This window comes from Schistocerca americana, unplaced genomic scaffold (genome assembly GCF_021461395.2).
Source record: "Schistocerca americana isolate TAMUIC-IGC-003095 unplaced genomic scaffold, iqSchAmer2.1 HiC_scaffold_469, whole genome shotgun sequence".
Classification (NCBI taxonomy): domain Eukaryota; kingdom Metazoa; phylum Arthropoda; class Insecta; order Orthoptera; family Acrididae; genus Schistocerca; species Schistocerca americana.
The window spans coordinates 45-6,534 of record NW_025726202.1 but is presented as its reverse complement, the minus strand read 5'-3'; the positions used below and the strand labels follow the sequence as shown (position 1 = coordinate 6,534).

The 6,490-nt window shown below is 51.2% G+C and overlaps 4 non-coding genes across 4 annotated transcripts; all 4 read right to left on the bottom strand.

Moving 5' to 3' along the window:
* Positions 1–601: 601 nt before the first annotated feature.
* On the bottom strand, positions 602–685 carry Trnal-uaa. The gene has a single exon. It is a non-coding gene; the product is annotated as a tRNA-Leu (tRNA).
* A 1,572-nt stretch (positions 686–2,257) lies between these two features.
* Trnal-uaa lies at positions 2,258–2,341 on the bottom strand. Its single transcript has one exon. It is a non-coding gene; the product is annotated as a tRNA-Leu (tRNA).
* Positions 2,342–3,912: 1,571 nt separating this feature from the next.
* Trnal-uaa lies at positions 3,913–3,996 on the bottom strand. Its single transcript has one exon. It is a non-coding gene; the product is annotated as a tRNA-Leu (tRNA).
* A 1,572-nt stretch (positions 3,997–5,568) lies between these two features.
* Trnal-uaa lies at positions 5,569–5,652 on the bottom strand. Its single transcript has one exon. It is a non-coding gene; the product is annotated as a tRNA-Leu (tRNA).
* Between the last annotated feature and the right edge of the window lie 838 nt (positions 5,653–6,490).

Below are 6,490 nucleotides of genomic sequence, written 5' to 3'. Positions count from 1 at the left end.
ACATCAACAAACACACAACGGACCCTTTCATTTGACTGTGGCCGCATGTTCGCGCCTTTGCGTACCGAGAGCAAGAGGGGGGTCAGCGTGCTGGACCGTACCATTACCGCACAGCAGCACCAAAAACGAAGGAAAAAGGCAAAACTGAAGAAACCAAGACACGCGGACTTCCTAGTTCGTCCCCAGCCGAGCACTAACCACGGCCAACGCTGCCTAATTTCGGTAATCGGACATGAACCCGTGTCGTTGGCACGGCATACAAGTTGGCGAGAATGTTGCCAGACGTGCGGACGTCTTAGTCCGTGTACAGATCACTTGGGATTTGCCTGACAGTCTCTCGCGTTGCCTTTTAGGGAAGGAAAATGGAATAGCCCTGAGCCACAACACAACGACCACGGAAACGTCCGTGAGAAGAGCTAAAACTCGGCACGAGAAAAATATGTTCCGCTATTTGTTTTCGGCCGCTCGAGCTATCGGACGTGCGACGCCTGCACTGCTGTCACTGTCGTCTCTAGTAAAATCTCCACGGCGTGTTTGTGCGTAATGTACTTGTTCTATAAGATGAAGGGAGTATGTTAGTTTCAGAATGTTTAAAATGCATTGTCAGATGTGGGGTTCGAACCCACGCTCCCTTACGGGAACCAGAGCTTAAATCTGGCGCCTTAGACCGCTCGGCCAATCTGACGTGCGAGACAAGCGCTCCAGTGACTTCCATCTCTAGCAAGATCTCAGGAGCCTCACTCCGAAACCTCTTTCTTTTTTCGGTAGAATGGAATTATGTGAGTTTAATAATATGTAAGACGCAATGTCAGATGTGGCGTACTAAACGCACCCTCGCTTTCGGGAACCAATGTGGCGCATTGGACCGCTTTCTTCCGTCGCTTCCAGTTTGAACTGTAACTAGCAAAACTGTATTTAGTAATAGGAACATTTTCACATTGATGCAAAGAAAACTAGATATTAACGAACGGCGAATAAGACCGTTTCCTAGCAACAGCCACGCTTTGCATTACGCACTCGTGGGAAGCCAATGAAATACTTCATGTGAGGCTCTAACTGTCGGCTTTCACTTTACAATACTTAGGCTCTGCCCCGGTGGTACCGACGCATGCATACTGAAACGCCTTTGGATCGTCAGTGAGTACTTCATATTAGAAATTTCGTGTTCGCCCTGATGCGCATTAAAGGGCCAATTTATCAGAGAAAGTCAGTTCTGCGCCTAGTTACGGTATGTCGCCCTAGCAGCACCAGGAAATCGGGTTCAGTGGTGCTCGCGTCGCACTCGGCGTTGAGCGCCTGCAGCGCTATCGCCTTCGGCCTCTGGCGCCAGGAGGGAAGGCGACACATCACGGCGCAAGCAGCGCGTAGCAGAAGGCGGTGGTGGTGTGTCGGTCAGCATGGTTGCTTCCCAAGTAGCTGCTCCGGGTTCGAAGCCCGGACATCGCACGGAAGTTGTCTCCTTTACTCAGGAGAGTGTTTTCAACGGTACGAATGGTTTCCCTTCTCCCCCTCGTAGGCTAGTGCGGATTACGATTCACAGCATCGTGTGTCCCCATGTGTCGACTTGTCTCGACTTTGCTCGGCTGACGCGAAAGCTGACGCTTGCAAATGGGCGTATATGCAGAGGACAGGCGCTAGAAACGACTGGGAGAGGCCACATCAACAAACACACAACGGACCCTTTCATTTGACTGTGGCCGCATGTTCGCGCCTTTGCGTACCGAGAGCAAGAGGGGGGTCAGCGTGCTGGACCGTACCATTACCGCACAGCAGCACCAAAAACGAAGGAAAAAGGCAAAACTGAAGAAACCAAGACACGCGGACTTCCTAGTTCGTCCCCAGCCGAGCACTAACCACGGCCAACGCTGCCTAATTTCGGTAATCGGACATGAACCCGTGTCGTTGGCACGGCATACAAGTTGGCGAGAATGTTGCCAGACGTGCGGACGTCTTAGTCCGTGTACAGATCACTTGGGATTTGCCTGACAGTCTCTCGCGTTGCCTTTTAGGGAAGGAAAATGGAATAGCCCTGAGCCACAACACAACGACCACGGAAACGTCCGTGAGAAGAGCTAAAACTCGGCACGAGAAAAATATGTTCCGCTATTTGTTTTCGGCCGCTCGAGCTATCGGACGTGCGACGCCTGCACTGCTGTCACTGTCGTCTCTAGTAAAATCTCCACGGCGTGTTTGTGCGTAATGTACTTGTTCTATAAGATGAAGGGAGTATGTTAGTTTCAGAATGTTTAAAATGCATTGTCAGATGTGGGGTTCGAACCCACGCTCCCTTACGGGAACCAGAGCTTAAATCTGGCGCCTTAGACCGCTCGGCCAATCTGACGTGCGAGACAAGCGCTCCAGTGACTTCCATCTCTAGCAAGATCTCAGGAGCCTCACTCCGAAACCTCTTTCTTTTTTCGGTAGAATGGAATTATGTGAGTTTAATAATATGTAAGACGCAATGTCAGATGTGGCGTACTAAACGCACCCTCGCTTTCGGGAACCAATGTGGCGCATTGGACCGCTTTCTTCCGTCGCTTCCAGTTTGAACTGTAACTAGCAAAACTGTATTTAGTAATAGGAACATTTTCACATTGATGCAAAGAAAACTAGATATTAACGAACGGCGAATAAGACCGTTTCCTAGCAACAGCCACGCTTTGCATTACGCACTCGTGGGAAGCCAATGAAATACTTCATGTGAGGCTCTAACTGTCGGCTTTCACTTTACAATACTTAGGCTCTGCCCCGGTGGTACCGACGCATGCATACTGAAACGCCTTTGGATCGTCAGTGAGTACTTCATATTAGAAATTTCGTGTTCGCCCTGATGCGCATTAAAGGGCCAATTTATCAGAGAAAGTCAGTTCTGCGCCTAGTTACGGTATGTCGCCCTAGCAGCACCAGGAAATCGGGTTCAGTGGTGCTCGCGTCGCACTCGGCGTTGAGCGCCTGCAGCGCTATCGCCTTCGGCCTCTGGCGCCAGGAGGGAAGGCGACACATCACGGCGCAAGCAGCGCGTAGCAGAAGGCGGTGGTGGTGTGTCGGTCAGCATGGTTGCTTCCCAAGTAGCTGCTCCGGGTTCGAAGCCCGGACATCGCACGGAAGTTGTCTCCTTTACTCAGGAGAGTGTTTTCACGGTACGAATGGTTTCCCTTCTCCCCTCGTAGGCTAGTGCGGATTACGATTCACAGCATCGTGTGTCCCCATGTGTCGACTTGTCTCGACTTTGCTCGGCTGACGCGAAAGCTGACGCTTGCAAATGGGCGTATATGCAGAGGACAGGCGCTAGAAACGACTGGGAGAGGCCACATCAACAAACACACAACGGACCCTTTCATTTGACTGTGGCCGCATGTTCGCGCCTTTGCGTACCGAGAGCAAGAGGGGGGTCAGCGTGCTGGACCGTACCATTACCGCACAGCAGCACCAAAAACGAAGGAAAAAGGCAAAACTGAAGAAACCAAGACACGCGGACTTCCTAGTTCGTCCCCAGCCGAGCACTAACCACGGCCAACGCTGCCTAATTTCGGTAATCGGACATGAACCCGTGTCGTTGGCACGGCATACAAGTTGGCGAGAATGTTGCCAGACGTGCGGACGTCTTAGTCCGTGTACAGATCACTTGGGATTTGCCTGACAGTCTCTCGCGTTGCCTTTTAGGGAAGGAAAATGGAATAGCCCTGAGCCACAACACAACGACCACGGAAACGTCCGTGAGAAGAGCTAAAACTCGGCACGAGAAAAATATGTTCCGCTATTTGTTTTCGGCCGCTCGAGCTATCGGACGTGCGACGCCTGCACTGCTGTCACTGTCGTCTCTAGTAAAATCTCCACGGCGTGTTTGTGCGTAATGTACTTGTTTCTATAAGATGAAGGGAGTATGTTAGTTTCAGAATGTTTAAAATGCATTGTCAGATGTGGGGTTCGAACCCACGCTCCCTTACGGGAACCAGAGCTTAAATCTGGCGCCTTAGACCGCTCGGCCAATCTGACGTGCGAGACAAGCGCTCCAGTGACTTCCATCTCTAGCAAGATCTCAGGAGCCTCACTCCGAAACCTCTTTCTTTTTTCGGTAGAATGGAATTATGTGAGTTTAATAATATGTAAGACGCAATGTCAGATGTGGCGTACTAAACGCACCCTCGCTTTCGGGAACCAATGTGGCGCATTGGACCGCTTTCTTCCGTCGCTTCCAGTTTGAACTGTAACTAGCAAAACTGTATTTAGTAATAGGAACATTTTCACATTGATGCAAAGAAAACTAGATATTAACGAACGGCGAATAAGACCGTTTCCTAGCAACAGCCACGCTTTGCATTACGCACTCGTGGGAAGCCAATGAAATACTTCATGTGAGGCTCTAACTGTCGGCCTTCACTTTACAATACTTAGGCTCTGCCCCGGTGGTACCGACGCATGCATACTGAAACGCCTTTGGATCGTCAGTGAGTACTTCATATTAGAAATTTGGTGTTCGCCCTGATGCGCATTAAAGGGCCAATTTATCAGAGAAAGTCAGTTCTGCGCCTAGTTACGGTATGTCGCCCTAGCAGCACCAGGAAATCGGGTTCAGTGGTGCTCGCGTCGCACTCGGCGTTGAGCGCCTGCAGCGCTATCGCCTTCGGCCTCTGGCGCCAGGAGGGAAGGCGACACATCACGGCGCAAGCAGCGCGTAGCAGAAGGCGGTGGTGGTGTGTCGGTCAGCATGGTTGCTTCCCAAGTAGCTGCTCCGGGTTCGAAGCCCGGACATCGCACGGAAGTTGTCTCCTTTACTCAGGAGAGTGTTTTCAACGGTACGAATGGTTTCCCTTCTCCCCTCGTAGGCTAGTGCGGATTACGATTCACAGCATCGTGTGTCCCCATGTGTCGACTTGTCCTCGACTTTGCTCGGCTGACGCGAAAGCTGACGCTTGCAAATGGGCGTATATGCAGAGGACAGGCGCTAGAAACGACTGGGAGAGGCCACATCAACAAACACACAACGGACCCTTTCATTTGACTGTGGCCGCATGTTCGCGCCTTTGCGTACCGAGAGCAAGAGGGGGGTCAGCGTGCTGGACCGTACCATTACCGCACAGCAGCACCAAAAACGAAGGAAAAAGGCAAAACTGAAGAAACCAAGACACGCGGACTTCCTAGTTCGTCCCCAGCCGAGCACTAACCACGGCCAACGCTGCCTAATTTCGGTAATCGGACATGAACCCGTGTCGTTGGCACGGCATACAAGTTGGCGAGAATGTTGCCAGACGTGCGGACGTCTTAGTCCGTGTACAGATCACTTGGGATTTGCCTGACAGTCTCTCGCGTTGCCTTTTAGGGAAGGAAAATGGAATAGCCCTGAGCCACAACACAACGACCACGGAAACGTCCGTGAGAAGAGCTAAAACTCGGCACGAGAAAAATATGTTCCGCTATTTGTTTTCGGCCGCTCGAGCTATCGGACGTGCGACGCCTGCACTGCTGTCACTGTCGTCTCTAGTAAAATCTCCACGGCGTGTTTGTGCGTAATGTACTTGTTCTATAAGATGAAGGGAGTATGTTAGTTTCAGAATGTTTAAAATGCATTGTCAGATGTGGGGTTCGAACCCACGCTCCCTTACGGGAACCAGAGCTTAAATCTGGCGCCTTAGACCGCTCGGCCAATCTGACGTGCGAGGACAAGCGCTCCAGTGACTTCCATCTCTAGCAAGATCTCAGGAGCCTCACTCCGAAACCTCTTTCTTTTTTCGGTAGAATGGAATTATGTGAGTTTAATAATATGTAAGACGCAATGTCAGATGTGGCGTACTAAACGCACCCTCGCTTTCGGGAACCAATGTGGCGCATTGGACCGCTTTCTTCCGTCGCTTCCAGTTTGAACTGTAACTAGCAAAACTGTATTTAGTAATAGGAACATTTTCACATTGATGCAAAGAAACTAGATATTAACGAACGGCGAATAAGACCGTTTCCTAGCAACAGCCACGCTTTGCATTACGCACTCGTGGGAAGCCAATGAAATACTTCATGTGAGGCTCTAACTGTCGGCCTTCACTTTACAATACTTAGGCTCTGCCCCGGTGGTACCGACGCATGCATACTGAAACGCCTTTGGATCGTCAGTGAGTACTTCATATTAGAAATTTGGTGTTCGCCCTGATGCGCATTAAAGGGCCAATTTATCAGAGAAAGTCAGTTCTGCGCCTAGTTACGGTATGTCGCCCTAGCAGCACCAGGAAATCGGGTTCAGTGGTGCTCGCGTCGCACTCGGCGTTGAGCGCCTGCAGCGCTATCGCCTTCGGCCTCTGGCGCCAGGAGGGAAGGCGACACATCACGGCGCAAGCAGCGCGTAGCAGAAGGCGGTGGTGGTGTGTCGGTCAGCATGGTTGCTTCCCAAGTAGCTGCTCCGGGTTCGAAGCCCGGACATCGCACGGAAGTTGTCTCCTTTACTCAGGAGAGTGTTTTCAACGGTACGAATGGTTTCCCTTCTCCCCTCGTAGGCTAGTGC